Below are 8,834 nucleotides of genomic sequence, written 5' to 3' on the forward strand. Positions count from 1 at the left end.
CAGAAGTGATCCTTTACTTTCATAATTAACCAAGCATCATACCCCATTTTCATAAAGTTTGGTTACATTATCCTTGTGTGATTTTTGACCAAAACAATATGAATAATGAAATAAACATGAAAGAAACATTAATAGGAATGTTTTTGAAAATTGAATGACAGTCATTGTAATGAGCTCGTGGTTGTGTCGAGTGTATGTAGAGAAGGAATAATTAGTGTTAAATAAAGGTAAGAAAGGTTTCGGGGACGAAACCTCAATTAAGGGTGGTAGACTTGTAACGCCCCAAAATCTGAATGTTAATATTTGTCGGATGTTCCTTTATGACACGTCATGAAATAAATAACTAGGCTATTTAACATAGTTAAGGGTATGGTCAAAAGTATTAAGTAATGAAAGGTAGTGTCATTTATGTTTTAAAGGAAAACCCGAGGGGCTAAAGTGGAAACAAATGAAAGTTGTTTACTAATATAAAGATCAACACACACACACAAACACACATACGTATGAAAGGCTAAATGATGCTTAAATCTATAACCGAGCATGGATTAATGATCACCAACATGAGGAGATCATAAGGTATGTTTTAAATTTAAGATTGGTGATCATGGGTGAAGTGGGTTATGCTCTAATCCGTGAGATAATATGAAATTGATTATGTATAAGGGTTAGAAACATCATATAGAACATGGGTTATGTAAGATTTGGGTTAATTTGATGTTTATATGTGAAACCCATTTGGTTATGGTGATGATAACAACTTGAATGATCACCCATGTCCAATTCTTGCTTAATATTGATGTATTTTGGCATGCATGGTAGATTCTTGTTAGAGGAATTGAAAGAAATGTGATTCTAGTATGTTTAATGATTATGTAGAAATGATTCATGATGATTAGAAGGAAGAATTTTGGTGAATTATGTATGAGGTTAGAAGGATATGCATGAAATAGTTGTACATTAAGCTTAGATGGTAGTACGCACACAAGGTGTTTGATGAAATGCCTAAATGACAATAATATGTGAAATTCGTACCATACGCTTGAATGATGTGATGAATATATATGGAATGTTTGATCGTATTAGTTTCAACTTAAGAATGGTTATGGAACGAATGAGAATCCTAGAAAAGAGTAAACTTAATTGATATTGGCGTTAACTATAAAGATGTTGATATAAACGGAATCGAATGTATATGTGTATGTGTAACTATTTGATTATGCGGCCAAATATGTCCTACAAAATGAGTATGAAGCATAGATGGCATAATGACTATATTCTAACATGTTAATTTGTGAATGAATGTGTGTCCAAGTTGGAAGTTGAAATGCTTGATAGTTGACTTTCTGGAAAGTCAACAATGGTAGGAATGTTGTGAGGTAGATCTCTTATCATAAACGTACGGTTTAGGAAGTCAAAGTGATGCACGAAATATTTATAGCAAGATATGTAATGGCGTGTTTATATTATGCGAGTAGAAAGGATCTCATTGTTAATCTATGCTATGAGTTGCAAGAAATCCATTAATGAAAGTCAATTGTTGAGCATAGATTTATTGTGATTGATGCTTTGTGTGGCCTTGTTTACTAATAAGGGTATCAATGTATGGTCATGTAAGGATAGATAGCATGTCTACGGGCTCAAGCACGGAGGCTAATGGGTCAAAAGAAAGCATGGAACCTATGCTTGAACTTGGACGCTCAAGGTAAGTGATTTCCGTAATCACTTCTTAGTTCAAGTAAGTAATAAAGTGTTGAAATTAATTAAACATGATGTTTGAGGTTAAATATGTAGGAAAGTCTTTCGTCGTAAATGATGGGATTAAAGTTGACCAAAATGCCCTTGATGGGTATTTTGGGCAAACGATCTTAATAAGTAGTTTAGAAGCAAGTTATTGATTAGTGTAATGTCTTGGACAAGTATGGAAGCGAAGAGTATGGTCTTGGTATGTCATAAACCATTTAACGCGCAAATACCCTTAACGGGTCAAAACTAAGTATATGAACGATAATGTGTTAAGAGGATGCAAAATGTCTAAGAAATTATTTTATGATAGGTATCACTGATATTATTAGGTTTATAAGAGTTTATGGTAAAACAAACAAGTTACGTTGATGAATGCATGAACGGGTCGAATTGTGGGTAAGAGGGTAATAAGCCGATAGCGTGTAAGTTAAGATTTTCCTTAAGGCGGTTATGGGATTTTAAGTTCATTCGATAGGATGTGAATTTACAAGCATATAGGAAGAAACAGGAGGTTAAACGGGTAAACGGTTCGAAAGTTACGTGCGTTTTAGTGCGTACGGACGACGAAACGAACCTGCAGAAAACTGCAAATAAAGAAACTAGAGGGCTTCGCCGACGGGTAGGGGGCCTAAATGTGGGATCCTAAAGAATATGTAGTAATATGGTACCTAAATGTGGGATCCTAAAGAATATGTAGTAATATGGTACCTAAATGTGGGATCCTAAAGAATATGTAGTAATATGGTACCTAAATGTGGGATCCTAAAGACTATGTAGTAATATGGTACCTAAAGGTGGGATCCTAAAGAGTATGTAGTAATATGGTACCTAAATGTGGGATCCTAAAGAATATGTAGTAATATGGTACCTAAATGTGGGATCCTAAAGAATATGTAGTAATATGGTACCTAAATGTGGGATCCTAAAGAATATGTAGTAATATGGTACCTAAATGTGGGATCCTAAAGAATATGTAGTAATATGGTACCTAAATGTGGGATCCTAAAGAATATGTAGTAATATGGTACCTAAAGGTGGGATCCTAAAGAGTATGTAGTAATATGGTACCTAAAGGTGGGATCCTAAAGAGTATGTAGTAATATGGTACCTAAATGTGGGATCCTAAAGAATATGTAGTAATATGGTACCTAAATGTGGGATCCTAAAGAATATGTAGTAATATGGTACCTAAATGTGGGATCCTAAAGAATATGTAGTAATATGGTACCTAAATGTGGGATCCTAAAGAATATGTAGTAATATGGTACCTAAATGTGGGATCCTAAAGAATATGTAGTAATATGGTACCTAAATGTGGGATTCTAAGTTAAGAATTTCCTTAAGTAGATACGTATGAAGGTATGTATGTATGTATGTGTGAATATAAGTGGTATGTATGAATGATTGTATGTATGTATGTATGTAGGTGTGTATGTAGGTAGTATGTGCAGGTGTATATATATATCCAAGTGAGTATGTACGAAAGTGTGTGCACGTATGTAGGGTTGTGAGAAGGCATGTAATAGGTATGTATGTAGACATGTATGCGTGTATGTATGTAGGTATGCACGTATGTAGGAACGTACGTATGAATGTAGGTACGTAGATTTGTAAGTAGTTATGTGTGAACGGATGCACATATGTAAGTATGTATGAAAGTATATACGCATGTATTCAATGAAATTGAGTATTGACGATAATAATAGTGTGCCTTGAGAACGAAGTGTAACGCAGGTACAATGAGAAAGTCTCACCACGGAATGTACGATCAGATGGAAAGCTGGGATGTAAAGAGTTAACGGAACAAAAAGTAAACGTGAATAAATCTTGTATGTTTATAATGCGTACTAATGTTATGAATTTAATGTGGTGAGCGCAGGTAGTACGAGTCACGCGGATCATCAAGGAACAGAGATCGAGGATCGAGTCACTAGTGAGATTGTACGGGAACGTTGATGTATATAATGTAGTAAACATAAGCTATGTTTTTACTTAGTAAATAAGTCGATTGATGGATTTATGTGAAAGAGTTATGTTAAAGTTAATTCTTAAATAAGTTAAGGTGTTTATAATGAAAGAAAGTTTATGGCTTGAACTTCCGCTGCGACTTTTAGTCAAATACGTATTAGGGTCTTACAAATGGCGGAGAATTCTTCGTGCTTCGCCACCATGGACACACCTTAGGATGAGTTGGTCAGCACACATTTTGAAAAGATAAGGGTCTTCCCAAAAGTAAAGCTTTACATCGGCAAAGAATTTTTTTCTTTGATGATGTAGCCATCCTTTGGTGACTATACCGCTAGCTAAGTAATTAGCGTAGTCGGCATACCATGGTTCTTGTCTGCTTTCCACCATTTCCAAGGATTCTGTGGGAAATTTTTCGTTGATTGGTTCGTCCCTGGTTGCCTTCAAAGTTGGGTCTTCTAGGCGTGAAAGATGATCTGCAGCAGTGTTTTCTGCTCCTTTTTTGTCTTTGATTTCAATATCAAATTCTTGGAGGAGTAGAATCCATCTGATCAAACGTGGTTTTGCGTCTTGTTTCTTGAAAAGGTATCGGATAGCTGCATGATCTGTATAGACTACAGTTTTAGAAAGAACAAGGTAAGAACGGAATTTATCAAAAGCAAATACCATAGCTAGTAACTCTTTTTCAGTAGTTGTGTAATTTTCTTGTGCATCGCTAAGTGTTTTACTAGCATAATAAATTGGGTGGAAATGCTTTTCTTTTCTTTGTCCCAAGACTGCTCCAACAGCAAAGTCACTTGCATCACACATGATTTCGAAAGGAAATTTCCAATCAGGGGCTATCATGATAGGTGCATTGACTAGCATTTCCTTGAGGGTTAGGAATGCTTGATTGCAATTCTTGTCAAAGATGAAGGGTGCATCTTTTTCAAGTAATTTTGTTAAAGGTCTTGAAATTTTGAAAAGTCCTTGATAAACCTTCTATAAAATCCGGCATGCCCTAGGAAACTTCTGATCGCTCTAACGGAGGAGGGTGGAGGTAATCGAGAAATAGTGTCTACTTTTGCTCGATCAACTTCCATTCCTTCGCTTGAGATTTTGTGACCGAGTACTATTCCCTCTGTTACCATGAAATGGCATTTTTCCCAGTTAAGGGCGAGGTTAGTTTCCTCACATCGGGATAGCATTCATTTGAGGTTATCGAGGCATTGGTCGTATGAATCTCCAAAGATAGAAAAGTCATCCATGAAGACTTCCATTGTCTTTTCTATCATGTCATGGAAAATGGCCACCATACAATGTTGGAATGTTGCAGGTGCATTACATAGACCGAATGGCATGCGTCGATAAGCAAAATTTCCGTAGGGGCATGTGAAAGTCGTCTTTTCTTGGTCTTCAGGTGCTATTGGAATTTGAAAGTAACCTGAAAAACCATCCAAGAAACAGTAAAATTTATGACCGGATAGTCGTTCTAACATTTGATCAATAAAGGGCAAAGGAAAGTGATCTTTCCTTGTTGCTTCATTTAATCGCCTATAGTCTATACAAACTCTCCATCATGTGACGGTTCTTGTTGGTATTAATTCATTCTTTTCATTAGTTATAACCGTCATACCTCCTTTCTTTGGGACTACTTGGACGGGACTTACCCATGGACTATCGGAGATAGGATAGATTAGTCCGGCGTCAAGTAGTTTGATGACTTCATTTTTAACCACTTCTTGCACATTGGGATTTACTCTGCGTTGTGGTTGTATTACCGTTTTGTAGTCATCATTCATTAAAATTTTGTGCGTGCACATGGAAGGACTTATTCCTTTGATATCTACAAGCTTCCAAGCGATCGCATTTTTGTGTTTTTTAAGAAGATTAACTAATTTTTCTTTTTCTACGCTACTTAATTTAGACGAAATAATTACAGGTAAATTACCATCTTTGTCTAGAAAAGCATATTCTAAACCTTTCGGGAGTTCTTTGAGCTCAAGGGGTGGGTCTTTAGAAGACACCTTATTTTGTGGCTCATCTAGGTCAAGAACTTTAAAGGTTTGTTCTATGGCGACCTCCTCTTCAACAAAGTGGTCAACTTCTTCACTTGTATCGGGTGGCTCATCTTCATCTTCAATTAGGGGGTCATTATTGCCAAAAGGATATTTCATTGAACGCTCAAGATCTATGCTCCTTTTGAATGCCCCTAATTGAAGAGGTAGATTATTAAATTTCCGGTTTTTCAAAGCTTCATGAGTTTTTACAAAAGGTTTTCCCAAGACGAGAGGAGCGTCATCGAGGATGACAAAGTCGGTTGGAATAACCATTTGATTTGTTTGAACTAAGACATCCTCAACTACACCGATTGATTTTATTACTTTCCGATTGGATAAAAAAATGGGTATTTGAAGTGGGGCAAAATCACTAATACTTAATTTTTCAAAAATGTAGTTAGGCATTAAGTTAACACAAAGATCTTTATCAATGGTGACATTACTAATAAATGAATTTTGAAAGAAACATGGAACCGGTGTGATGTTAATTTCAAAAGGATCTTCTTTTATTAGTGAAGTTTGATCGTTAGTTAACTTAACACTTACCATTTCCTCAATTTTAGTGTTAGTGTTTAACTCTTTTAAAAACTTAGCATGAGTGGTTACTAAATAATGGTTTTCGAAAGAAGGTGACAAGAGATTAATTTCTTCAAAATTAGACTCTTCTTGAATTTTAACATTATCGGCCTCACCACTTTCGTTGTTTAGCTCATGAGTCGGTTTTTCACTTATTTGTTCTTCCATTTTTAATTCCTCAAGTATCGTTTCTTCCTTTTTTAATTCTTCTCTTACGCGGGACTCTTCTTCCCTTGCGCGAGATTCTTTTATGCATCTTTCGATAAATTTGAGTTTTTCTATTATCCTATCGGCTATGTCGGTGATAGAGTAAGGATCAGGATCCTCATGGCTTGATTCCGGTTGTTCAATCCTTGGTTCCTCATAGTACCCATATGAAGAAGATGGTTCATACCATTGTTCTTCATGATAAGTATATGATGGATAAGGGTCGAAACTTTGTTCTTCATAGTACTCGTATGAGGTGGGTTGTTCACGCCATGGTTCCTCATAATAAGCGTATGAAGGTGGTGGCTCACATCTTGACTCTTCAAAGTATGAGTATGAAGGCTCATACCTTGTTTCATCAAAATATGAGTATGAGGGAGGAGGTTCATACCTTTGGTCTTCATAGGATGTGTATGAAGTCGATGGCTCGTACCTGTGCTCCTCATAATGGTTGTATGAAGCGGATGGTTGAAACAAGTTACAATATTGTACCGAGTGCGGGTTACCATAATTAGTGCAATAGCCTCTCATATAATCATCCTCCTCATAGGTGTAGTTGTAACCTCCTGAGTATTGATCCATAGGAATCACTCAACAGACCACAACTGAGTCTCGGGACCAGAAAACAAAAAATAAAGATGGAAACAGAGGCTGGACACGGCCCCGTGTTCAGTGGACACGGCCCCGTGTTCAGGATCTGTATCTGGGCGTTTTAATTAAAGTTACTGGTCTCGTTGGACACGGGGGCGTGTTCAGTGAACACGGCCCCGTGTTCAGACTCTGTATCTGGGTATCTAACTAAAAATATGCAGCACGGGGGCGTGTTCAGTGAGCACGGCCCCGTGTTCAGGCTACTGTAAATGCAAACTAAACTAAAATGCAGAAAAATGTGCGCGCGTTTTGAAAAGGTTTTGAAAAACTGATTAGGCCGTTGATTTTAAGCTTTCTTAAAATCCTTGTGTCCCCGGCAATGGCGCCAAAAACTTGATGCGTGTTAGTGTATATATGTTTTAGATATATATTTTAAGCCCTTTTTACACTTTTTAGCCAAGTTTTAAATTTATAAAACACGATATTTACTAACACTAAACACACATATGGGCAAGTGCACCCATCGTGGACGTAGTATAGTGTTGGTAAGTTACCGAGGTCGTCCAAGGACACAAGAGCTTTTAGTACCGGTTTATCCTCAACGTCTAATCAAATCAAAAAGGTAGAAAAAAGATTTTTAAACTAAGAAAATAAAACTAACTAAATGCTGAAAAATAAAATAAAAATAAAAAACAGATAGACAAGATGAATCACTTGGATCCGACTCGTGTATTAGTATAACCTTTGATTATTTTCGCACTTTTGCACTTGTTTAAGAGATTATCTTAGTTATTGTAGTAGGCCCCTCTTTTGAAGGCGACGTTACCCTCAACCCAGTAGTTTGAGTCAGCAAGGATACAATCCTAAAGGGTCGGATTATTGAAAGATAATGAATTAAGTTATTAATGTAAATTATGGTAGGCCCCTCTTTTGGAGGTGACGTTACCCTCGACTAAGTAGTCTGAGTCAGCAGGGATACAGTCCTAAATAGCCTGGTTATAGTATTAATAGTAGTTAACTTATGAGGGGGTCAAAGAGTTTGGATCCCCGCCATCCAATACCTTTGGGTATTGAAGGAGATCCTACTAAATTTGACCCAGGTCCCTTGCAGGACCTCTAAACGCTGAACAAGGGCAATACCCTTACCAAACCGTTCCCTTAACCCCCGACCAGGTAGCCAACATACCTCCATATAGACCGTGGAGATATGAATGGTGAAAATCTTTTATTTTATATAGACAGTAAAATAATGCCAAGACACCACGGACAAACGATAAGGAAAAGTCACCTTCAACATAAGCAACTAGTAATTAAAGTCATTAATACAAAACCAAATAAAAGAGTTAACTGCCATTTTCATCCCTGTGGTTTGGTCACTTTGGCCATTTCAGTCCATTTTTCAAAAATGCGCCATTTTGCTCCCCGACGTTCTGGAAAGGTGCCATTTCAGTCCAAAAATCATAACCCAGTTAAGTCGGTTAGTAAATAAGGACTAATTGTGTAAATTTGTAACATAAAGGGCCATTTAAGTAAATATTAAACACCACCACCACTAGCCCTGCCACCACCACCACTCCGCTGCCACCACCGCCACCACCGCCACCACAGCCCTGCCACCACCACCACTCCGCTGCCACCACCACCACCGCCACCGCCACCACAGCCCTGCCACCACCACCACTCCGCTGCCACCACCACCACTGCCATCACCAC

At 37.3% G+C, this 8,834-nt stretch overlaps 1 long non-coding RNA gene across 2 annotated transcripts; it reads left to right on the plus strand.

Annotated features, from left to right (window-relative positions):
* Positions 1 to 514: 514 nt before the first annotated feature.
* LOC110927573 lies at positions 515 to 3,511 on the plus strand. Of its 2 annotated transcripts, none has more exons than XR_004890591.1 (3): positions 515 to 576; positions 1,621 to 1,702; positions 3,468 to 3,511. It is a non-coding gene; the product is annotated as an uncharacterized LOC110927573 (long non-coding RNA). The 2 variants fall into 2 exon arrangements; XR_002585732.1 differs by having other exon boundaries at positions 534 to 576; positions 1,616 to 1,702.
* Positions 3,512 to 8,834: the final 5,323 nt, after the last annotated feature.

Source organism: Helianthus annuus, chromosome 4 (assembly GCF_002127325.2).
Source record: "Helianthus annuus cultivar XRQ/B chromosome 4, HanXRQr2.0-SUNRISE, whole genome shotgun sequence".
Lineage (NCBI taxonomy): Eukaryota > Viridiplantae > Streptophyta > Magnoliopsida > Asterales > Asteraceae > Helianthus > Helianthus annuus.